The sequence below is a fragment of the Ornithodoros turicata genome, chromosome 2, assembly GCF_037126465.1.
Source record: "Ornithodoros turicata isolate Travis chromosome 2, ASM3712646v1, whole genome shotgun sequence".
NCBI classification, from domain to species: Eukaryota; Metazoa; Arthropoda; class Arachnida; order Ixodida; family Argasidae; genus Ornithodoros; species Ornithodoros turicata.
This window is the reverse complement of record NC_088202.1, coordinates 59,315,511-59,341,462: the sequence shown is the minus strand read 5'-3', so window position 1 is coordinate 59,341,462 and position 25,952 is coordinate 59,315,511. Positions and strand designations below refer to the sequence as shown.

At 43.9% G+C, this 25,952-nt stretch overlaps 1 long non-coding RNA gene across 2 annotated transcripts in view; it reads left to right on the top strand.

Moving 5' to 3' along the window:
- The first annotated feature begins 393 nt into the window (after positions 1–393).
- Positions 394–25,952, top strand: part of LOC135385473 (uncharacterized) — a 43,775-nt gene continuing 18,216 nt past the window's right edge. For both annotated transcript variants that reach the window (XR_010420427.1, XR_010420428.1), the window contains exons 1-3: positions 394–449; positions 4,635–4,751; positions 21,326–21,430. This is a non-coding gene — a long non-coding RNA (uncharacterized LOC135385473). The remainder of the gene's footprint in view (positions 450–4,634; positions 4,752–21,325; positions 21,431–25,952) is intronic.

The window sequence follows — 25,952 nt, the reverse complement described above, 5'->3', positions numbered from 1 at the left end:
TTTTGGCCACCAAATATAACACAGCCACTTTCTCAAATGAAATTAAGCTCGGACTCCGAGCTTAATTTCCGACAATAAATAATGTCAGCTAGCTGTTTCCCTGCTATTCCTATTTCAATTCTTCATAGCCTTCTTAGCCTTCTAGACCATTGCGGCAGTGGCAGCTGACGAAACAGCACAACCTGCTTTCTTCTTGTACTGAACTGCGTCTTATCATTACAGAAATATCTTATCAAAACACAAGGGCATCTTCGCGTCGGCCACGTGTTTCCAGCGAATCGTCGTACGATTGGCGTACGATTGGTGTACGACTACGTAACGGAATCGTCATCACGGCAGCACCTACTTAAGAAGACTACAGAAGCCTTCTAGACCATTGCGGCAGTGGCAGCTGACGAAACAGCACAACCTGCTTTCTTCTTGTACTGAACTGCGTCTTATCATTACAGGTGTGTATCAGGAGTCTTTAACACATTTCCCAATGTCACTGCCACTGCCCTCGTTGCTGTGAATGTGTCACTTTTGTCACCTTTGTGATAGGATTTTTCATGGCATCCACGTCTCAAATGTCGATGTCTGCTAAAGATATCAGCAAAATATGTGAAGAGCTTCGTAAAGAAATCAAAAAAGAATGCAAAGATATCAAGGACACCCTCGAGCGCGAAATACGCAAAGAAATGCGTGAACTAAAAGGGAGTGTGGAATTTATGAGCAACATGGTGGAAGAAATGAAGTCGCGATGCGACTTAATGGCGAACGAAGTTGAAAAAACGAAAACAGAAAATGAGGAACTGCGAGTAAGATTCATCGCGATGGACGAGCAGATTAAACATCAGAATAAGCAAATAATACAGCTTCAGCAGTATTCCGGTAATGTGAACATTGAAGTGAAAGGCATTAAGCCTGCACCAAGCGAAAATCTCCACGATATTATCCATCGTATTGGTGAAACTATAGGAGAGCCAATTGAACCTTCTGATGTGGCCGTGTGCCATAGAGTTTCTACAAGGACATCATCCAGCAACATTATTGTACAATTTCAGCGAAGAGTAAAGCGTGATGCAGTGCTCGATAAGGCAAAAAAAAAGCGAATTATCTGTAGCGACCTGGGCATCCAGTCAAACGAGCCCGTTTTCATAAATGAACACCTTTGCCCGGCGCTGAAAATTCTATTGGGTAAAGCCATATCAAAACGAAGGCAACAAGGCTAGAAATATGGCTGGATTGGTAACGGAAAAATATTTGTCCGTAAAGATGAAACTAGTGTTGCTGTAGAAATAAAATGTGATGAGGATCTAGCACGGATTGTATAAACAAGTCGGCAGCAGCAACAACACTCTTTGTATATGATTGTTGACTCAGTTGTTTCCATCGATTGTGTCCGTAGTAGATTACCTGACAATGAGTATATTAAATGTTTCCATGCTAATGTTCAGTCTATACAGAATAAGCATGATATACTTAATCTTCTGTTCCATGATGTAGGAATTAATTTTGATTGTATCATGTTTTCTGAGACATGGTGTCAGCACGATGGAGATAAGTTTGATTTGGATGGATATAACTCTTTTTACCTGAATCGTGTATATGGTCGAGGAGGTGGAGTAGCTATACTGATAACGAACCATTGGAATGTTCTATTAGTAAGCGAATACACAAAATGTACGATTGATTTCGAGATTATTACTGTGCGATCCGGCCAAAAGTTTTTCTCGACACTATACCGCCCTCCGCATGGAGATGTCAATGAATTTCTTTGCTTTTTTGATGAGTACTTGTCCTTCATTAATGAATATAATTATCAGTTATATTTGGGAGGAGATTTTAATATAAATATGATGGAAAGAAGCAATTTACAACGGAGGCTCACAATGACACTGGACTCTAACCACTGTGAGAACGTCATCTTGCATCCAACTCGCGTAACAAGCACGTCAGCAAGCCTAATAGACTTATTTATCACGAACGCGGATAGAACAGAGAACTCTAATGGTGTTATTGCAGCTGACGTTGGAGACCATCTCCCAATATTCATGTTTACGAAAAACGCTAATATCTGTAATAACAACAAAAGAGAACGAACCTAATTTACCGTACAACCTATTTCTCAAATGGGACTTGATAAGTTCAGACAGCTTTTATTGAAGACCACATGGGCCTCAGTATATGAAACTTCCGATGTGAATGAGGCCTTTGATAATTTCTTAAGAATCTTTTCATGTGCGTATTCTGCCCGTTTCCCAATTATAACAAAAAAATGTCATAGGAAAGCACGGAAACCGTGGATGACACGTGAATTGATAACCCTGATTTCTAAACGAAATAGGTTATTTCGTAACTTTATTAAATCTCGCCAAAAAGACGATTATGATACTTATAAAAAGTGCAGAAACATGGTAAACAAACATATCTGCCAAACAAAAATGTCATATTATGATTCGATGTTCAATGACCATTTAGTGGGTGACTCGCGCAGAATTTGGCGAAATATAAATTACATAATGAACCGTCCCAGAAACAAGGAAACGATTGGTGAACTGACAGTTGACGATCGCGTAATAAAAGGCAAAGAACTGGTGGACACGTTCAATTATCATTTCACCAGTATTGGTCGTAGGATGGCACAGCCATGTCTCTATGACGTACGGCACGGAGTGCCAACTAATTCTTTGTATTTCACTCCTACAAATGAGGAGGAAGTTAAATCAGTATTTTTAAATTTGAAAAACTCAGAGTTGTGATATTCATGGAATTCAAATACTACCTGTCAAACATGTGATTGATTTAATCGCCCCATGTTTGAGTCACATATTTAATCTATCCTTTATCACGGGCACATTTCCATCCAGTATGAAGATTGCAAAGGTTGTAGCTGTTTTTAAAGGAGGCGACCGAAACAATTTATCTAATTACCGGCCAATTTCTATATTGCCGGTTATGTCAAAAGGCTTGGAGTCCATAATACATCATAGAGTATCCTGTTTCTTCGATAAACATAACATTTTAAGTGATATACAACACGGATTTAGGAAGTCGAGGTCAACAGAAACAGCACTGCTAACAATTAAAGAACAAATTCTCCATGACTTTGAATGCAGGCAAATCACGCTCGGTATTTTTCTTGACCTAAGCAAAGCATTTGACATGCTAAATCACAATATGCTATTACATAAATTGGATAGTTACGGCGTCCGAGGGATACCTTTAGCGCTATTAAGATGCTATTTGTCCCATAGAAGTCAGAGCGTGGAGCATGATTTAGTTGTTGGGTTGTTTGGTTTAGTTGTTGTTGTTGTTCAGAGCGTGGTATCAGAGGGCATGATTTCGAATTCCATTGCAATTACGGCCGGCATTCCTCAAGGCAGCATTTTGGGACCGCTGCTGTTCAATGTGTATATGAACGACATTGCTCATGCATGTAAGTACACCAAATTGGTTGCATACGCAGATGACATAACTTTACTCTGTTCAGGGACGAATGCCCAAAATCTCATCACATTGGCAAACAAGGATTTAGATGGTATTCATGCATGGACCAGGAACAATTGTCTGAAAACTAATACACAGAAAACTAAAGCAATGATCTTCATACCTAAAAATAAGCGTATTACTGTTAACTCAGATTTGAAAATAGGAACTGATACGATTGAGCTGGTTAAAAGCCAGAAGATACTTGGTATTCATCTACAAAGTAATTTGCTATGGGATGGACATATAGAATATATAGTTAGTAAAGTGTCCAAAGTTGCGGGCATCTTGAATCGAAACCGATACATCTTACCTGCCAAAATTAAACTAACCATCTACAATGCCTTATTTCACACATATCTAAACTACTGTTGCCTAGTCTGGGGCACGGCAGCACACACACATTTGGACTCTTTATACTTATTGCAAAAGAAAGCCATAAGAGCTATACACAGATCGTTACCTTTGGAGTCGGTGCAACCACTTTTTGTTAAATATAATATCGTTCCTGTCCAGATGGTTTATCGATATCGCTTCCTGATTGCATACAGGAATGCATTACGAACAAATAATACTTACTTTCTTGACTTACTTAAACTACATCAGTCAGCATCAAATGTCGTGGTGCGTCATAGAGACGACTGGGCAGTCCCTCGTACTAGAACGAAATATGGCGACCAAAAAATATCTGTACAAGCGCCTACGTTGTTAAATCGATGCAACATAGTCTCTAGCGATACCACACGAGAAATCCAGAGACTTGTGTTTAGTAACTGATAATAAATAATAACGTATATTATGCATAAGTTTTTCCCATGTATGTACTTGCTTTGCTTCACCCATTAGTGTCCCTGTGCTATACTCAGAATTTGATTGTACGTAGTATACTTAAGAGCCATTTTTCTATATATTTATGACTGTCACTGTCCACAAGGGGGCCCTGTGCCGTGTCAAGCTTGCATATGCAGCTTTTTGCACAGAGCCGACCCACATTGTATTGTGCTGAATGTGAATAAATAAATATTTAAAAAAAATCGAAGTTGAAACTGTGAGCAAAGGGAACAATACAGTGTGTAAATTGGTGATAATATCAGTGCTCTTGAACACTTTCATAATTGCTTGTAAAGCACTACATATTTTTCTCAAATCATTTTTCATATTTTCAGCACCTGACCTGAAAAGGTAGCATGCGGAACCATCAGTAAAATCACGATTTCAGCATACACAGCACGTGTGAACAACAATATTGGAAATGGTCAGCTGCCCTTGCAATCTTGCAGCAGGTGAATATTTTACACACTGTTGTTCACAACGAGTTATGATTTCAGACAAATGTGTTCTGTGCAATACCCCAATCCACCATTACCACCTACCGGTTAGCGCACTGACCCGTGTTGGACTCATAGCATCTTTCACATAACCTTCAGAGCAATTTATTCGCATTTGACCATTTACCTGAGTTCTTAAACAGAGAACAGGTTATATAACCTTTGCAGTACGATCTGCCTAAAATTGCTTTTTCGGCAAGAGCACCTACACTGATAATCACCACTACAGCGAATAAATAAGTAAAAAATAATTAGCATACACATTTGCATTACAACTTCAGGATATTCCCACTTAGTCGCGACACTAATTTCTTCACATTCACTCTGCCAGTAAAGATTGGAAATTTGGAACCATAAAAGTGATGTATGTTACTGAAATAACTTAGGGACTCGGGACTAAGGGATCTATGGGGTGGTGCACAAACACTACCTATGGTTGCTACACCTTTAGTCAAAGATGAAGCGAAAAATGGCTCCATATATTAGCTCCCCTATACAGCGATTCACGTATAAAAAACAAAACAAAACCAACAGCAGTGAAATTGCAATATCTGTAAAGGCGGAAGACGTGTAGACACCAGCGAAGCTATATTTCTTCCGCAAAATGTTGACAACGAATCTTGAGCTGTATGCTTTGTTGACGATAAGGTCATTCCTTGAAATTTCTCAACCGCTTCGCAGAGTCGAAATATGGAAATGCTGGTTCTCACAAAATAAAAGCTCAAGCAACATTACGTCAGTGTATACCTAATAATTTCTAGACTAATATTATAACAGCACCCACAGGCAGCCGTTTCAACTGCTTTCTTACACTGAAGACATTTGTAAAGCACGGTATGGCAGCACGAAATTGGCCAGTGATAAAGACAATGTGCTTGATGACGTTGAGATCCCCATGTGATGGCGGTACAGCCTTACTTCCTCAAAGCATGCATTGTTGATGAACAGTGTCAGTAAAGCAGCGTCTAACCAAACCCAATAAGAGATATGCGAAATGAAGCGCCCTCTCTTGCCCGTTAGCGAAAACGCGCTCGCGCCATTTTCGTCGAGGCGATGCTTGGAAAGCATTGCCCCGCTGTTCCGTGTACACGGTTTGCGTTGCCCCTGAGTAAGTTTGATTGAATAGAATAGTGGCAGTTGAAGAGGGCTTCTGTTGTCATCCTATGTGTAAGCGCCTCATGTACCACTGCGTTAGTAAAAGTTTGTTGTGCAGCAAGGCAGCAGCCGGCAGCATAGTGTAAACGACACTGCAAGCTTTTCGTTCTGCTTAGAACGAAAGAATCGTCTGATTACCACAACTTTTTGTCGTGAAAAGGACTGCGTATGTCGAAACTCTGAAGTACAAAACGCAATGTTATTTATTAATGATGAAGGTGTCACCGCACTGCTGCGCGAAGCTGTACTAGCAGAGAGGAATAAAACGACAAAAGCGTGCGTATTCATGAATCGCTGTAACTGAGCACTAGGAAGAAAATGACATGAAGAAAATACCTGAAATAGTATCCTGTAGTTGAGGCTACTATCGGACCAGACTAAAGATTAAAGAGTAAAGCTTAACATTCTCGATCATTCAGAATTAATACGAGTGTGCAGTCACTTACTTGCCTCTCGTTTATGCACCACTGATGCAGAACCTGATAGGCAGACCCATAATGTGATATGAGTGATCCTGATTTGACTCTTTTTGTAAAATCACTGAACTTATGGTGAATTATATCATAACCCGCAGGTGAATTGTCAAATTTGATAGATTCGAATATTGTTTTGCATGTGCACCTAGTGCGCTCTCTTGAGGTACATCCTAACTCCAAATAAGCATGTGCACAATAATTTTCGGTCTCGACATGTGTTCTCTACTGTGTTCCAGTTTCTCGTGCACAAGGGAAAGTAAGAAAAGAAATTAGTCGAGCCACTAAATAGGCCAGAACGCGAGAATAGGACATCATCTATGAATACTTGCTTTTAAATCTTATTTGTGTTTGTGTGTGTGTTAAGGAAGATCACTTCTTGTAGTTGAACTACGTAGGATAAAACCGCTCTTATTGCAAGTTCAGAATCATGGCATTTGTGTTGATCAAATATTTATTTATTAAATAACATAAATAAATGTTGGCCATGAAGTCACATGCTCGACAAACGGGTCAAGTCGTGGCTTAAGGAGAGCAAGCAGCAAAGATAGAACCAGATACCTTCCAACATCTAAATCTGGAACCTAGTACTATATCGTCTAATTATATATCACAACTACCAAATGCAGCAGCACTACAACCGTGGCGCGGTTACCAGAATCTCAAAACATTAAGGAAGAGATTGCTCGGCACAGTGCGGCAAATGGTATGAAAAGCTCCTGCATCAAAATATTCCCTTTTATAAGACCAGTATCTCATTTAATCTTACGATCGCAATAGCAGCTAAAACTAAAAAGTGAAGTATTGCAGAAAACAAAGTAATGCAAATGCCGAACGTCGATGATAAATGCCGTGTGAGATCTCGCTGAAAATGGAATCGACCGCGAAACGGTAGGACTATTTCTGCTGCTGAGACTAGAGTTCTGAACAGTTTGTCATTCGTACATTCCGCCGAAAAATTGCGGACGTTCTTCTTTAGCGGAACCCCCTCAAGCCGCGCTGCAGCTCGTGAGAGATCTGCCTTAGCCATGACGGTCGGGAGCAGCGCACTCGACAGATGGCGCTATTTTGCATATCTCCTAATAGGCGATATTCAAAATGAGACACATTACCTTTTCAGCCTCCCGGCCGTTGCCACCCCTTAGACGACTCGAGGCTCTTCGTAATTTTCCTGGCTTCCGGAGCATACCAACGCAGTCTGAAAAATCAGGAGATAAATATCTGGTAGACATCGAACGTGAAGCATAAGAATGTAGTCATGTCTCGCTTATCCGGAGACATGAGGCATTAAACAACATTCCATGTCAAATTATCTCTAGCACAGAAATTATGCTACAGGTTGGGACAAAAGTTTACGGAACACGCGAGCGGCGTATTTTTTCGTCGGTACGACACCCTAGCGGCTGGCGGAAGCGGGTGAGTTCACTGCTTCGGAGGGGTGCAAGCGTGCGATGCCAGAGACACAGCGGTAGTTCTGGTATTGCCTGGTTGTTTGGGAAGTGGAAGCTACCGCTGTGTGTCGCTAACAGCGTACCCTTCCACCCTTCCGAAACAGTGAACTCACCCGCTTCCTGCAGCCGCTAGGGTGTCGCACCGAAGAAAAAGTACGCTGCTCGCGTGTTCCGTAAACTTTTGTCCCAACCTGTACATCAGGAATTATGCGAGCATGCTGTAAAATAAACGAAACAGGAACACACCGTAGCATCACACGAAGAAAGCTCAACTATGTTTTCGTGCAATTACGACACAGTGGTGCAAAACGTACCTTTGGTCTTTTCAAAGGCTGCTCAGCGGGCTTTTCGTGGCTTTCGTTTCTTTTAACGCTTCCTCCGTGTCGCCTCGTGCACCCAGTTTAGCGTATCTCGCATGCCTTCGTTTCATAACTTGCTTTCAGCAGTATGAACACTTACCATATTCGAGCAGTTCGATTATAGCCAGCGGTTCCTTCCTCCAAAATGACACAAGTAACCCGCGCAGGTCGCGTAAAATCAATAAATTATAGAGGAAAAATGAAGCGTAGAAACACACGTGCAACAACGGCAGACCTACCACAAGGAAACACAGGCCGGGGAAACAGTGGCATTTTCCGAAAGAGCAAGGGGGCGCTACAAGTCAGTGCCTTTTATAATTCATATAATATCAGCATCTTACTATTGGCACTAATGTAGTAATAATAATAATAATAATAATTAAACATGTTGTAGCCTAAAAATTTAATTTATAACTAATTATGCACTTTAATTATCAGTAAATGCGTTGGATGTCGAAATGTGCGTAAGATGAAGATAACAAATTACCCGTGTTGTGCGAATTTCGTGATCTTTTACCCGACTACTTTCCCTCTTCTCATTTCTACCTATTTTTCATGCGCCGAAATATGCTTCAAAGCTGTAAAATAAAAACTGTATGGCTTTGACAACTGAAGCCCGCTAATAGCAAAGTCGCTATTGTGTGTTGTTTCTTGTAATGTGTTTTGCATGTTGCTGGTAAAATGACAAATATGAGAAGATACAAGCAGTGTCATTATAATGGTGTTTGTACTGTACCGATTAGAACAAAACACAAACTACAAACTCAAGCAACAACTAAAGGTTCGTTGTGAACGCAGACACACAAGCCTTGCAAGAGTGACAGAAGTGTTGGCGAATTCGACAAAGATGATGATATGTTCGAACTTCCATGTTCGACGGAGGAGCGAAGACTTACTTTCCTGCGATTTTTCTACGCCTCACGAGACTTGTGACTTAGTTGGCAGTAGTATATTGTCAGATTACCCGAGGGGTCAGTGCCAGCAGAGGTTTGACAACGGCTGACTAATGTTAGTTCGGGTGAATGGTTAACGGAGCACTGTGGAGACCATTATTTTGTTTTTGACCGCAGTGAATTCTGCATCAAACAAGGGTTGCCATCTGCTAGACCCAAATACGTATGGCGCGAGCAGCTCGTGTATTCAGCTAAGGACAGAAGACAAAGACGTCTTGCAGCTGCCCCGTACGAGAGCGCAGCTTCTTTCTTAGACTGTTCTTGTAAATTCTAGTAGCACGAAAAAAGTAGCACTAGCCAAGGTCGGACCCAGAGACTGGCTTTATCTCTCTCTTTCTTTTTCTTTTTGAAGGGGGTGGGGCGGTTTCCTCGTCGGAGCGCGTAGTGGGGGAGGGGACAGCGGAAAATCCCATGTATAAACTTACGTTATCGCCCCTCCCTCTCCTGGTATCTGCGGCTGGTTTGAGACATGGTAAATTTCACCGCACTGGCTCCATTATTAGCATAAAAGCATATTAACGGTCAGTTCAAGCATATATGTGAACAGCACGAGTGGTATGTCCTGATGATTTCATCCATTAAAAACTCTGCAGAAAAAATATGGAATTTTTTTCATGAGAAAAATTAATGTCAAAACTCAATGGAGTTCCTGATAGGAACGTAATGTGGAATCACATTACACGTTTAGTTTCTGATGCGTTTCTGTTGACTCATTCAAAACACATCAAGATCATACAAGAAACTCGCGGATGTTGCTGCCCGATGATATGGGTCGTTGTGAAATTTTGGATGGTAAGGAGCCGAATTGTACACCGGACTCAGGTGTTCGTTGTCCGGGTCACCAAATGCAGAGGAGGGGGTGTTCCTCTACACTGGCTTACACTGAGCGAGTTATGCCGTGAAGGATGTAATAACTGTAATATAAAAGACACCGGTTCTTTTCCGACGCTTCTTTCTTAGCTCCCGCTCCTTTCCTCCTCTGTTGTGCTCCTCCTCCTTTCTTAGCTTCGTCGGTCTGAACTATTGTTTTTCCCCACATAGCTGGGATTCCAGTCGATATTCATCTTCAATGTATCTTCTCCTCCTTTCCACCCGACTTCACTCTGCCAGCAAGAAACAATGTTCCCAGGGACATCCGATACTTTGTAGCCCTGATGTGTATACAGACACGTTGTGACGCGGGCGAAAGGAATTTAATTATGTGCGCGCGTATGGCGTTAGGGCATGCCGCGTGGCGTGGCAAATCCATAGCACCTGTAACAACGCTAAGAATGAGGCAGTCAAGCATTTACATGAGGAAACAAAATATAGAGTTTTGTTTTGGCGCGTTGTCGACCGAGCGTCGATGAGCGTTCGGGACACCGTAGGGAGAGACGTCGAAGTATAGACAAGCAATAATAGTAATGATAAAAGAAATACCAGGGTCACCATTGGGAGTTATCTGAGATGTTGGGTTTTGGAGTGTTTGCCTTCCTTCAGAGCAGAATACATATCGGTATACAACATTGGAACCTTACCACATTGCCGACGTCGCTGCTACACAGAATCGACCCGTACATTTTGTTACCGGATCCTTCCGCGGATGTCCCGGTCGCTCAAAACTTTGCTTGACAGTCTTCGACTCAATTGGCCATCGTATTTCTGTTCAAGTTAGGTGCTCGACCTTCGTCGTTGTGTTCAAGATGTGGTGTGCGTGAAGATTCGGAACATATTCTTCCCGAATGTGTGCGGTTTCACACTGCCCATTTGCAAATTGTGAGATCCCTGGACCATCTTGGTGGCCGAACCTTTGATGTCGTGATAGTGCTGGGCGAATGGCCTGTGATTTATTGTCAGAGTGCACAGCGTTACTTTTCTATTTTTTCCTACCGGATCTGGAGTAGCTTGTCCCGTGGTTAGCGGGCTCACATCTCTCTTTTTTTTTCTCTTACCTCATTATCATCATCATTGGAGCCTAAGTAAGATATTGGAGAACCCGGATCCTTCAGTAGTCGTCACATCTCTGCGCATTACCATTATGTAAATGTATATACGTAAAAATAAATACGCTAACACTCGACCGAGGAAGGAGAGCACACAGGGCAGCAAAGGAATATTCCCAAGCAGCACAGCATCTTGGCCCAATATTGGCTGCACATTGGGAACACTTTTCCAATATTGGACCTGTATTCCCAACATTCAGCCAATACTGGCTCATTATTGAGCATATTGGCCCAATATTCCCAATACAAGATATAGAGCATTATAACGCTCTATTATTATATACATATGTATTTATTATGTATATATTTATGTATATGTTATTATAATACATATATATTATATGTAGTATTATAACACTTAAAAGCTAGTTTTGTCATGTCCACAGCTTTATAACTTGCTGTAGTCAGGATTTATTCGATATGGTTTATGATATGACATGATATGATCAACAGTCTTTGCCCAAACGCGCTGCCGAAAACATGAAGTCTTGGTTTCTCTGGAGATTGTTGATTGGTTCTTGTCCGCTCCTCAGGAAAATTCGATGCCGCCCCGAAAGCGACTTCTATCGAGTAGCGCAGAGGACACGCCAGAGTCCCACACGCTTCGTAGCGAAGAACGCAACAGCGGAGGAAGCTTTCCCTGTCTCTGCCGGTACCAATATGTACCAGCAGAGCGGCGAAGCGATTAGCGGCGAAGTGCAAATGACGTAATACATTGCGCTTCACCGCGACCAGCGGCGACAAAAATATGTAAACCAAAACCAATTAATTACTGCAACAAATGAGCCGGTTCGTTGGCAAATTTTTCTCTAAAGGGTGTCCACTGTCCCAAAAGGGGTAGTACCCATTTTAATGCCCTGCCCTGCTTTAGAAGTTATGTTTTTTCACGAAACTCATTTGAATTTTTATTTAAATAATGAGCGGCTCCACCTCATTCACACATTGCGCAGGTTGTAGGCGGTGTCGAACAGATACTTGTAAAAAAGAAAGTTATTCGATTGTTGCACCGGTTCGCGAATTATTTAGCCCGGGGATTTAACTGAAACACACTATAGGACCACGTTCACCATTATTCTTCCAATAATCGTTGCTGCATGGGAATGTTGGTCCAAGGCAGCCATTAATCGGTCAATGTTCGCTCGTCACTGGAAGTGTGGTCTACATATAGCCGAGGAGTAAACCATATCGGATGGAAGCGGGCAATGCGGTCCGAATATAGCCGGTGACCAAATAACATTGGCTCAAAGTGGGCAATGTGATGTACATAGAGCCGTCGACCATAGAATGTTGAAACTCACAATATTGTTTACATATAGCCGTCAGTCAAACAATATTCCATGAAAGTTGGAAATATGGTCAACATATTGCCGGTGCCCGAACAATATTGGATGAAAATGGGCGATATGGTCTACATATAGCCACGGATCAACGAATATTGGCTGAAAACTGGTAATATGGTCTACATAATGCCGTCGACCAAATAATACTAGATGCAACTGGGCAATATGGTCTACATATAGCCCTACAACAAATAATATTGGATGAAAGTGGGCAATATGGTCGACATCTAGCCGTCGACCAACGAATATTGGCTGAAAACCGCTGCTACCCGTCTGAAGGAACACCAACAACAGATTGCAAAGCCCCCGGCCGATAATCATCGCACAGAATGAGTGGAAGATGTACTAAAAACAGGACATTCCTTCAATTTTCATGATTCAACTATACCTTGGCACGTGAACACAGATGGGGAGTAAGGGAGTCCATTGAATCACGGCACATTCTTGCCGAAGATAACACATTTAACAGCCACAAGGGGCCTCCCCCCTAGTGCTACAAAGGAATTTTGAAGCTTTAACGGCGATCCCCGGATGGTTTGCTGATTGTTTGTCTTGTCTGATGATGATGCCCGTATGGTCGTCGAAGCGTGTTAGTAAAGTTGTTACTTTGTTACGTTAAGCCAGTGTCCCTTTAATTTCATTGGCATACTGGAGCTGAATATCTGCTGCCAATATAAGACCTTGCTTGTGCAAGGTTGCAATTGTAAAATTGGACCAACATTGGGAATCCGAGACAGCCTTTATCTGTCCAGCCTTGGACCCACATTGGGGTACTGCCTGGGGACCTTCGTAAGCCTTCCGAACCTTCTGGAAAGAAGAGATCAGGTTCCCAAGTCCTTCGAGCCCATTTTTATGCTCTCGTAGACGAGAAGTTTTCTACGTCTACAGCAGCATATACAGATGGCGCATCCAGAAACAGCAAGTAGTCAATGTGTGTGTTTTTTTTAGTACACCACGGCAGAAAGGGCTAGACAACTGCAGGATAGCTATGGACCATGTGACCATGACTTTCTCAACACCGTGACAACGGTGCCTTAACTTTTATTACCGAGGTATGGGGCAAGTAGAGTGCTGAGCATGACAGCCGAATGCCAACAAGCTAGCGGGCATGCGAATAAGTCTCGCAGTCTCAAAGAAATGTTACCTTAGTCGCGAGAAGAGTGCAGTGTGCAGAATGCAACTTCATAGCATAACACGCTCCAATGAGAACGCCATTTCTGTAACAGGTTGCCTATATGTAAAGTGTTTCAAAGAATACGTCCCCCCCCCCCCGTTTCCAATGTGCAGAGGTAGACCCGTAGCGACAGGGGCAGCCGCCCCGGGCGCCCTCGCCAGAGAGGGCGCCGCAGGCAAGTCCTGGCAGGTTGGTTGGACAGTATAAAGTAGGAATGAAGAAAATTTGAATTTACGGTCTCGACAGTGTAAAGGGGCGTTTTTTTCTTCTTTGTTTACAAGGCTTCTGACGGCAGTGAGGGAAAGGGGGGGGGGGCTTCAGATATGCCCTGCCCCGGGCGCAAACTCGCCTCACGACGGACACAACAACGTCAATCCGAGGGTGCTGGTTGGCAGTGAGCACGTTACGCGTGAAGTCCTGTTTCGGTATGTATACGAGCAGGTGTGATTTCTATATCAAAAGGTGGATTTCCGCATCCGACTATCTGCCACCACGCTGGAGAGTGTGTAATACCCTTGTCACGACGGGCAGCGCTATCCGCGGTTCGCCGCAGTCACACGGCCGACCGAACCGCTGTTATGGGAAATCGAGCTTGGCGACTTCGGTTTCGCGATTCCGATTGCCCGACGTCAATACATGTGTAATGACATTTCCCGCAAATAATCATGCCCATGCCGTACCGTATATTTAATGATCGTTAAGCTTTTTTAGTTACCATTATGCCTTTTTCCTTTTCATGATATACAGCGTAATCAAAATGTACCTGGCCCTTGTGTCACAATCACGTCGTCACTGCTAAAATGTCACAGAGTGCCGTGTGACAAAAACAAACCGTTGTTCACGATAACTGCTGTTTGGTCGGGTAACGGCCGTTAAGCATAACCGCGGTTAAGACTACACGTTTCACAAGCGTATTAGACTGCCATTGTGGACATTATGGGAGCAAACACACATACATAAAGAAACGATGGTGAGATGGGGAGCAAAAGGGTCGTAGATCCCCATAGAGCTCCGTACTAAAGATTGATACTTATTATAAACCTAAGGTACACCAAGATACTTATTTTTATCTGCGCAGAATCATCTACTGCGGGACGTTGAAAAGCTACAACAAGCAAAAAAAGAAAAAAAGGGGAGGGAAGCAGCTGCTGATTGATTGATTTTTAAAAGAAAAGAATGGAGGTGTTAGTCTCGAGCCACTCGGGACTGACTACTCCAGGACGCGTTATTAAGAAAAGAAAGGGAAACTACACAAAACCCGACGCTTTGAAACGGAATGGAAACAGAATAAACAGCAGCTGCTCATTTCGTATGCGTATTTCGCCTTTATTTTCCGTTCTTTAGTCGGGCTACGCCACGTTCAGTAACTCTGTCGCCCGTGGCGAAAAAAAAAAACAATATATATGTATATAAAGAAAGTGAAGAAACGGATTAGAGATAAGAAAAGAAAATATTTTCAATACGCTCCCCTGAGAGCTGAATAAACTTCATCCACATGTTGGGGGGGGGGGGGGAATCGATTTTATCCGCTTGAAAACTCTGCGCACGAGCATCTTTCTGATTTGAAAGGAAAATAATCCGAAGGAGTCGGGTCAGGTTGGTGGCTGCGCGGTTTAGCTGCTAAAGGCAACATTGCCGGATGGCAACCCGCGCTATTCCTTCCATGTGCACTGGCGCGTGATCGTTCAGGAGCTGGGCACCTGCAGTCGGTTTTCCACAACTCGTTTCCTTGATGAACTCCCCCAAAGTCATGACAGTGTTTGCGTACATTACTGAACCACTGCCGCGTCAGCATGCGTCAGTTTACATCTGAAGGGGGCTACGAATGATCACCGCATACAATGTTCTGAACCCATAGACAAAGAGTAGTCTTTATTCTTGTTGAGTTCTCGTGGAGTAAAACGGTCAGCGTTAAGAACGTGATTAAATCTACATAGAAATCGGACGTCTGTTTTTTCTTCTTTCTTATAAAGTCTCATCGCGGTGACAGTACAGGTATTTGATAAAATAGCATAGGCGAGCACGTGGAGGACCTCAAAAAAAAAGAAAAAAAAAAGAAAAAAAGAAACTGAGAAACCTGGGTACGTGCAAAACAAAAAAAAAAAAAAAAAGAACGCACGACACACAAGTCGTCCGTCCATCGTCCGTTCTTCTTTTTTGCCCAAACTCTGTTTTTTTTATGTTTTCTTTTTTTACATCATGCAGTACAGCAACAGCAAATACAGGGTGTCCGGTGAGAAAGTGTCATTAAATTTCTAAAAATAGGTTTTACTTAAGAAAATTATGAAACTACTTGGAATACACACACAGAGACTTTCGCCACAGATTGAGGCTGATTGAGGCATTCGCGTCACGCAATAATTAAGCTAATTTTGCTAATTGAACTCTAAAATTAGCCAAACAAAAATAATGTTTTTCTTGACGAATTTGGAAGCCCATGGTCATAGCACACTATCCCAATCGAAATCACTGTTTTTTTCCGAAGATTTCTAAAAAAAAAATTATAGCCGCAAAGCCGGCACTTGGCGAGGCGTGCTCGATGAAATTTGTGTTTGCGTAAGTGCTGGCTCTGCCTTTATCGAGACAAATTGGAAACGGCCATCGAGGGCATTAGCACGGTAACCGACGTTGTCAGTGGCTGGGAATTGACAGCATGCACGTTGATAAGAGCGGAAGACGTGATTATGTCCTTGCTCGCATAGGAGGGAGGGTATTTGGATGGAGCGAAAAGTTCCGCAAACATAAACATCAGCGAGCGCGCCTCGCACGGGGACGGGTTTCCGACTGTAAATTTTTTTAGAAACCTTCTGAAAAAACCCGTGATTTCGATTGCAATCGTGTGCTATGGCCATTGGCTTCCGAATTCATCAAGAAAAACGTTACCTTGGCTAATTTTCGAGTTCATTTAGGAAAATTCGCTTAATTAATGCGTGACGCGAATGCAAACTGCCTCAATCTGTGGCAAGAGTCTCTATGTGTGTATTCCAAGTAGTTCCATAATTTTCTTAAGTAAAACCTATTTTTAGAAATTCAATGACACTTTCTCACGGGACACCCTGTATATCATGGCGATGACATAACATGTTTCACCACTGGTACGTAAGACATTACATAAGTGACACGAGAACGAAGTGAAATGAGTTCAAGGAGCTTGGGAGACACTTGGAACTTCTTTTTTATCGCGTAATATGAACATACTACCTTCGGGAACCGTCACGCAAATTATTATTATCATTGTTATCTATTTATTTTTTTAGATTCGAATTTCTCGAGAAAATTCGTTTACAAGAATGCGCGTAGCGGCGGCGGTCGCACCCATGCTACTCGTGGCGGGTGATGGTGACATCAAATCAGTCAGCGCTTTTCATTGGCTGTCGGGAATCGTCTGCTAACAAGAATGACTAGTCGAGCCGCGAGAGGAGCGGCGCGAAATGCAACCGCAAAAAGAAAGAAGAAGACGCGTTTTTCACTGTTGGGTGACCATCATGACGTCGTATACTGGGAGTCCGAGTGAAGGAGCTTTCACTGACCCGCGAGATTTAAAGCACTCTAGCGCACCGTAATTGTGCGCTGCTGTCATACTTTTTGTGCGAATTCCGGGACATCCCAGGGCTTCTAGTCCTAATTTCTACTCCTCCTGACAGATTTTTTGTTTTCGGGTCCTTCCATGCATCTTTCGAAGTAGTTCGCAAATCAAATGAGGGGTCCTCAAGTGGCTGGGCAATACAGAATAAAGAGATGACGGAATCTGTCCAGATGTCTCTTACCATGTGTGCTTAAAACAATGCGATTTGTTATGCCTGCATCCCGAGTTGTACACGTTGCCCGAAAAAGGTAAGTGACTGCCGTTGCTATTCCTCTTATTGTGGCAAAAGGACTTTTTTTTTTGCCGTTACAAGTTACGCGGCTAGAAATGTAATCAAGTAACGGCAAAAAAATTAACGCGTTACCCTGACCGCTGCTGTACATAATAATAAGTCGAAGGGCTGGAAGAAATCGATTAAGTTACACATACCATGGCTTTCAAAATTGGAATTAATCGCCTCTGAACAGGATAGGAGCTTTTCTTTGGGTAAACACATCATGCATTAAACGGCATGGTGATGTGGCGATAAATCGGGAGAACCCGCAGACATCGGGTAGTGTCGAAGCGGAAGAACATTGGCAACTACAAACTCAGTATTCTGCTAAGATGCCATAGATACAGGCAAGTTGGTGGACGAAATCCAGTGAAGATGAAGCACGAGCTTGGGCAAACACGGAGGCATAAAAGCTGCTTGATCTACTTGGAATTTGTCTTTTGCCCCTCCGTATTCGCCCAAGCTCAGGCTTCATCTTCAATCAGTATTCTGCGCAGCCTCAAGGGGTTGGTCGAGATCCATTCGAGCTTTCGATTTCCAAGTGACTCACTACAGCCGAAGCGTGGCCAATTGTACATACAGTAGGTTGCGCTGGGAAGATATTAGTGTGCCCTCGTGGCACTGAAAATGCACGTGCGAAATGCTGTTACAATGGTCAATACAAGGACTGACAGGAAAGACTACGATGATCGATCCCGTGGGTAGGTTTCGACACTGAATGAGCTTTTAGACCAAACGTAATCGATTACCCGGTACTCGAATACCCTAAATTGTAATTAGATTACTTAAAAAATTACTTGCAAAACTAATCGACTATCGCTAAATTACTCAAAAGTAATTGATTGCTAGTAACGCAACTACTTGTAACGCGTTACCTACAAGTCTGTCAGCACCCCCCCCCCCCATTTTTTAGAGTGACAACTGTTAGTGCATCGTTTCCCGAGATGGCGTCGTCGTCGTCGTCCTCAGAAGGACAAGCGGGAAAACGACGACTAGGACAATGTTAGCATGGTGCTTCAGTAAAAAAAGCCCACCATACCCATATGGCGAGTTGTGGTGGTCATTTCGTGGCAGCTTTTTTAGTTAGATCCCGAACAGTCATGTTCGCTTGGTCAAAGCGCAGCAACCTCGCATGTTTGCGTGGCGCTTTCCGAGCGCCCGCAATTTGACAGGTAGCGCTTTTTTCGCCCGGTCTCGATACGACCGAGCAGCGAATTGCCCAACTATATCCGGTTTCGTCACATCCGGACTGTGAGGGTTGCGAGCGCCCGCACTGGCCCGCACGTCGAAGTTCACGTGGGTTAACAGACGACGAAACCCGGAGACGAGCGACCGCGATGCCCCTAGCGTGATCCAAGCGACTAACACAGCTAGATTCTTGCCAATCATGTTCGGGTGGCAACTGTCACGTGACACAGCGCGGGCAGAAAGCTAGCAATTTCCGAGCGCTCGGCCGTTTAGGCACATTTTGACCAAGCGAATTCGCCATTAGTAATTCTGCTTCAGACGTCATGGAGGTACCGGATCCTGATGACGCACGAGCTTTTGCGGCAGGCACGGCAACGCGAACGGAAGCGCAGACCTCGCAAGACCCAGCTCGTCGTGCAGCCGAGGCCGCAAACAAGAGAGTGCGCCGCCAGGATCCCAACGTGTGTGCTGCAGAAGCTGAGGCAAAACAACATAGCCGCGGAAACCCTCCTGTGCGTGCCGCCGAAGCAGAGGCAAAGTGGACTCAGCGACAAGACCCTGCAGTACGTGCCGCCTAAGGCAAAGAGGCGTCAGAGGCAAGCGAAAGCCGGGGAGCCACGAAGGGGTTCACTAAGCAATCCAGAGAACCCATTTGGGAACAGTTGCTCGGTGTGCAATCCCTTGTCGTTCAAGAATGATCACACAGCGCTGCAGTTGTCTTGCCATGCACTGCTTCGACTATAATTGGACGGTTAAAATGACGGCCCAATGCCAACGGTGCTGTCGGTGAAATTCGCGTTACACAGTCATAACCGTCCTGCGATTTTTCTTTCTTTCACTAGCCACACTTGCAAGCACTGATATTCCCGTTTGGAAACGTCTTGTCCTTTGTCCTGCCCTGATATCCAATGATCAGGCACTTGTACTTGTAGCACCGGTGCTAAGGTGCTGCAGCATTTTGCTTCCCGTTTAATTTAATCATCGGGCCATACTCCGGTCTCGATATTATGGTCTATTCATGGTCCATTTCTCACTGGAAAAGAAACGTTATGGAGGGCGATAGAGAAGTGTAACTTCGTTACTGAAGGATAGGTGTCATGAAACAACCTTAACCGTGATCGACGCCAGTGAGGACGGTCTCTATATTTATTTGAGGGACGACAAGTTGTCATTCATAATACGGTTCATTCACGATTGATTAATAATTATCAGTTAAAACTGGGGCACTATTAACCGGACTGCCAAACAGTGTGGAAGAAACCGCATGGCAAACTCGTATCCTCCAAATTTCGTGCCATCTGCTTTTTCCATTCTCGGTCAAGTGTCGTTTCGCCCCTTTTCCTTGTGGACGTAAAGAACACATTACCAGGTTCCTATTCAGCTCTCTCCGAAGCATGTCACACTCCACACAGCTAGGGGTGTTTGTAGATCAAACATATTTTACTTCTGTCCCGATTCCGCTGTGCATTCGCGAATCATCCCACCTGTATTGCATAGGATTTCCGGGATGGTCAGTCTCATGCCGACATAGATTCTGGGACCCATTATATATGTTGTGACCTCACATTCTCGGGGCTAAACATGCAAAAGCTCAAACGTACTCGAACAAACTGAAACTGTTAGGCCTGTGCCTCGAAAACTGTTAGGTCTATGCGAATATTCGAATTTTTGCAATATCGAAGCGAATTCGAGGCACTCGATTCTGATCCCGAATCGAGTGTGACGTTCTATATTGGAATTTCGAATCGCATCGAATGTCTCTTTTACAGTGAATATATTCGAATAGTCCCAAAGCTGCACTCGTAGGCACGAAAACGCAACAAGGCAAGGTACACAGAAACATGAGCCCTGTTTCATGTGAAAATCCGTATTCGTATCGACGAAGGCTCGCTTGATGCTCACCCTTATTTCATCGTATTTGTATGCCGATATCACGCATCCATCTGCGGCATATTAGCACAGTGAACTTCTCTGATTTGGCAAGTCTTTCTTAAACTACAACGAGGTTGCGGCACACTGTGTTTCCTTCGTTGTTCGTTTACCGGCTTCCGGTGTGTGGCAACAGTTGTAGTGTAGAATGAATATACCCTGCAAAGCTATGCAAGAAGTGATTTGTTTTTAACATTATGTAGTACTGGTACCGTCGCTTTTTTTTTGTCTGCTAATCCTAATGGAATGACAAAGGAGTATGTTTCTAAATTTAGTCTGGTTTCAGCGAAATAAAATGGTGTATTCGCCGCGTAGCCATGAAAGGAGCAGAGCAGAACAAACTGCGTAGTTATATTCCTTTTCACCACAATTCTTTTATGAATACTTTGTCCTTGGCAGCATGTGATAGGGTGTACGTGTATCGATATTGTCCTTTGATGCGGCGCCACATTTACACACGTCAATACATAATGTGGTATTTCAGCTTGCACCGTTTTTGATGCCTTTTTAGTAATAAACACACAGTTTAATAATCATAGTACTCATCATATTACCGGCTCAGGTGTGCTTTCTTACTGCCTTATTGCACCTTGTTGCACTGGCAGCACGGTTCCCGATATCATAGCTCACTAAACACGCTAAATATTATTGCCTCCCATAAACAGCCTCCAAGACACCGGATACCGTATTGTTCAGCTACATAACAATCATCGAAGAGTTCAGCTGTCAGCCTGGGGATTCAGGCGATGAGCGACTACGACTAGAAGGTGGTGAGTTTGAATCACGCAATTCCACCCGCTGTGTTTCCTTGGTATTTCACTGGTGCTTTCAGGTAAATATCGGCACAGTTCACCGTGAAGACTATCCCGCGTCGCATGAACCCAAAAGAGCAACGGCAGAGAATACGCTTGGCAATGTCATACCATGAGGGAGTGATAAAGGTGTGACGGGACTTCAATTGGCTACGAGGCTTACAGCCGGTATCCCATAAGGAACTCTTGCTTCGTCCGTACATAACTGGGAGATAGACGTACTTCCTGTTCTCGCCACGTTATAACGGCAGTCTCGTCAGTTATGCATACTGCAAATTTGGTGAGGGGAATAGTGCACGGCTCATTGTGATCACTGCAAGCTGCAGCGGCTTCCTTCTTTCTGTGACGATGTCCACTACCGCAGAGGTTACACGTCATGAGTATCAGGCTGCCATGTGACCAGAGCATCAGTTGAAGCGATCGTGACGTGAAGGACAGTCATTACAACTGAATAAGGCTACACAAGCTAGTGCGGTCGACGTCGGTCTCAAATAGCTAACAACAGCTAGAAGAATAACAACAGCTTTATTTGAATGATGATGACTGGGAAGTTTCATCGCTAGGGGCGATGCAACTTTAGCATATTTTTCATTGGTAGCACGAATTTCACATCAATATTAAGAGGACACTGCGCTCCGCGGTTGACAGCGGCCTGTCGCTCTCACATTTGACAGATCGTGGTCACGCTGCGTATTTATAGTGCTCCTGTAAAGTGTGCTGGGGGCGATAACAAACCGCATGGTTAAACCGCTCCCTGTTGCTGTGCTACTACCTCGCCACTTTCAAAGAGGAATGCAGAAGTCTATTGAGAAAACACCCGAGCTGTAATTACTGGATCGTAAGATCCCTGACCGCATGCTGGGCTCCTGTATTGCAGCAGAGATCCTCACACAGACCGGTGTCTCGCCAGTGCATTAATGTAACTTAATCGTCTGTTCTACCCCATTGTTATATCGCCACCTCTCGTGAATACAACGGGATAGCGGTCAGCTTTGATGGTAGACAATAGCCCCGTTTTACGAGAATCTCTTTGTTCGCGCGTGTGTGTTTGGGCGTGCTGACAGTCTTGTGTGTAATCAATCACCGACCTCGACACTCAAGAATAGTTAACACCTTCGTACCTGTATTACGTGAAGTCACTGATGAACCCACGTCGCTGGGCATTTAAATCGCCCACAGCCAAAGCTGGGATATTGTTTTTGTTGATCCTTTAGTGAGAAAATAAATGACGCCATTGTCAACGCGACAATAGAGTAACAGGGTAAATGAGGTTACCGCACGACACAGTGCGGGCGTGTTGTCCGTAGTCTGTGCCCAGTCAGGCGCCTTATTGTAGGCGAGCACGGCCATTGCAGAATGTGTCGGATGTCTTTCGCACAACTCTTTAAAGGAACTGTAAAGTGAATAGCAAACCTGTAGAAACTGTATGGTTTGCTGAAAGCTTGTAACTTGGATGCTTCAGATACGTTATAGTTCTGCTGTATATTGAGCATTCCTTCAGCAATCGAATTTCAAAGATTGCTGCACACAGCAATCTAGTGGACTCCAGAAGCGTCCCAACCCTAAGGCGACTCGCGCGCCATGTATTGAGAGCAAGTAGACGACAAGTAGCAAGCAGACGACACGTCAGACGAGATAGTGCGTTTCTCGCTAACGCAGTAAGCGTTCCATTGCTAATGTGCATGGTTTGTGAATTTCGGAAACAAAAAACGCAAATAACACATTCGTTTAAATCACTTGGATACGAGGTCTTGCAGACAGGAGCGGTACAGCGAGCAGAGGATACAGAGTCGCGGAGAGAGAGCAAGACCAACATATGGCGCAGATCACTTCACAGCCTCGCAAGCACAGAACTCGGACGTTACAACCTTTAACAGTTTAAACCGAACTGCTCAAAAATTGCTGTTGTTCTCCGAAAATAGACTAATGGTAATTAATTAATAACCTATCTCAAATGCGTTATATTGTACGTGTACTTCAATATCACATGATGGCTCGAAATCTCCCAATCCAGGGCCGACTCAAAATTTGTTATTTGCGAACGTTCAGATTCGCTACCTTTGAGTTTCTAAAGGTGTTCAAAATTAATTAGTGCGAAAAGTATGAAGAACTGAAAGGTAATCAATCACCTGTGTGTGTGCAGTCAAGTGCTACATGATGGTATCTTGAAACATTGTGGTTATATTTCACTTTACAGTTCCTTTAATAATGTGAATACTTCGTGGCTTTACATCGCGAAACAACTGTGATCACGAGTGCCACAGTGGCCTGTCTCTGGATTAGGGTTGTCCACCTGGGGATTCTTTGACGTGCGCTGAAATCTCAACACACGGGTGCCGTATTTAACGTTCCACGCGGAAGGCAGTTCAACACTTTAAGCTGAGTAACTGATCATCGCTGATACTTGAGTACCTTGCCTCTGAGATCGAGTACGAAATTAGGTGCAGGTCTTAGAAGTACTCTGATGGTTCCTGAACACGCCATATTTTTCTTTCCTTCCTCTTGAAAATGGTTCTTACTGTAGTCTCCAAATCGTACAACAGATCTTTTTCCCGCTTAAACCGTGCCGTTTTGACCACACAGGGTAGAAATCACCTCCGGACCTCTCCTTCATGCCTCTCCCTCTTCTTGTTTTCCTTCTTTCGATTTTTGACTATTACGCGTATCTCCCTGTGCGTTTCTTTATGTCATAGAAATCATAAGGAGAGAGGCTAGATGAAAAGCTGGAAGAAAGAGTAATGGAGGAGGAGCAAAGGACTTCTACGGATGCGATACCTCCTCCCAGCATCGAAGTCATGGAGCCGCCATGATCGACACACCGCCTTTCAACGCGTGAAATTAGTTCGCTTCGGCATCCCTGTTGTCCAACCCAGCCCAATTCGTGTTTCTCCGCTGGGCTCCGTGTGCGAAGCGCAATTGTTTTGTCCGCTTTCATCGTGTGCGCTTGAATTGCTTCCTATTCTGTAAGGATCGGCTAATGTACTGTTTAAACCTTATGCAGCGACATGGTGAGAGAACAGCGCACAGAGCTTGTAAGATATACCGTTCGTAGCATGTTAGGCCTACCGTATCATGGCGGTTCACTTGTTGGGATGCCCCTCTTCGTTAGTATGGTTTCTACTTACTATGATACCCTTTACGTTGAGCTAGCAGGGGGCAGAAAGGAGCGTCGGCCCATCAAAGGTGTACTATGCGGTGAGCGGTGACGTCATCGCAACCTTAGATATACTGACGTCATCTCGCTCCAGCATAATAATATAATTGCAACCAATGATACCTCAGAAGTACACTCAACTCTTAGCCACTGGACGCAATATCACGTTCCAATGGGTCCCGGGCCAATTGCTAGAGTATGTCGTCACTTGCCACTGCAGACGCAAATAATTAGAATCCCTTCTTCTCCATCGACTCCGACTCAATGTTGCCGTACCCCCTCGCTTATCTTCAAAATGGGTCAGTCAAGTTCCCCTGGCTGCAGTACCTGCGGCGTGGAAGCTCACATCCCCCACCATTTCCTGTATTGCCCACAGCATCTCCATCACCGAAACACCCCCCGACGCCGTCTATACTTCAAATTAGCTGTAAGAACTTTGCTTTGGCCACTCTGCTTGACTCTGTCGTGCAGAACGAAGACTTCCGACCGACCGACTTCTATCATCGGGTCATAGCCTGTGTTTCCAATTCGTTCTCAATCACACCGGCCTGCATGGAAACACCCGCGCGGACGCCTTAGCACGTCGGGCACATGGGGACATCAGCTTCAAATACTGTTCACTGCCGCTTTCGGCCTCAGCATGTCGATTACAGATACGCTAAATTCGCCACAGCGGCACTCGACAGTTTGAAGAGGGCGCTATCCGATTAAACGATCATCTCCGGTCCATCGACCCGTCGATGGATTTCGTTGCCACACACCACTGCTCGCGGCGGGAAGCGTGCATTCAACACCGACTGCGACTTTACTCTGGTTTGTCTTTCCCTTTTCTTTCTTTCCTGCGAAAAGGAGGCCGCCATAACAGAGGCTAACCTTTCCCTACTATTTTTTAATATAATAAACATATCCCCCCCCCCCTCCATACACACACCACTACTCCCTTGCTTTTACGAAAAGTGTGTTTCTTGCCTGTATGACGGATGAGACCTGCGCTGGGTATCTGCAACCACGTATAAGACTATGCAGTATAATAATAATACATAATAATAGTATATAATTAGTTCTATAATTAATATTAAGTTAACAATAATAGTATAATAATAAACGACGTACAAATATAACAGAGCATGTGTGGGTTTGATCATTTCACTCAACAAAATGGTTGTTGTGGCTGCAAGACATGAGCTTTGTTAAACACAATTGTGTTACAACATTGTGTGTTCAGATAGTATAGCAAAGACAAGTGCTATCTGGTCTTAGAAGCAGGAAGCATGACACAAACAAACAAACAATAATGTCTTTTTATGCATTTGTCCTTTCTATGTG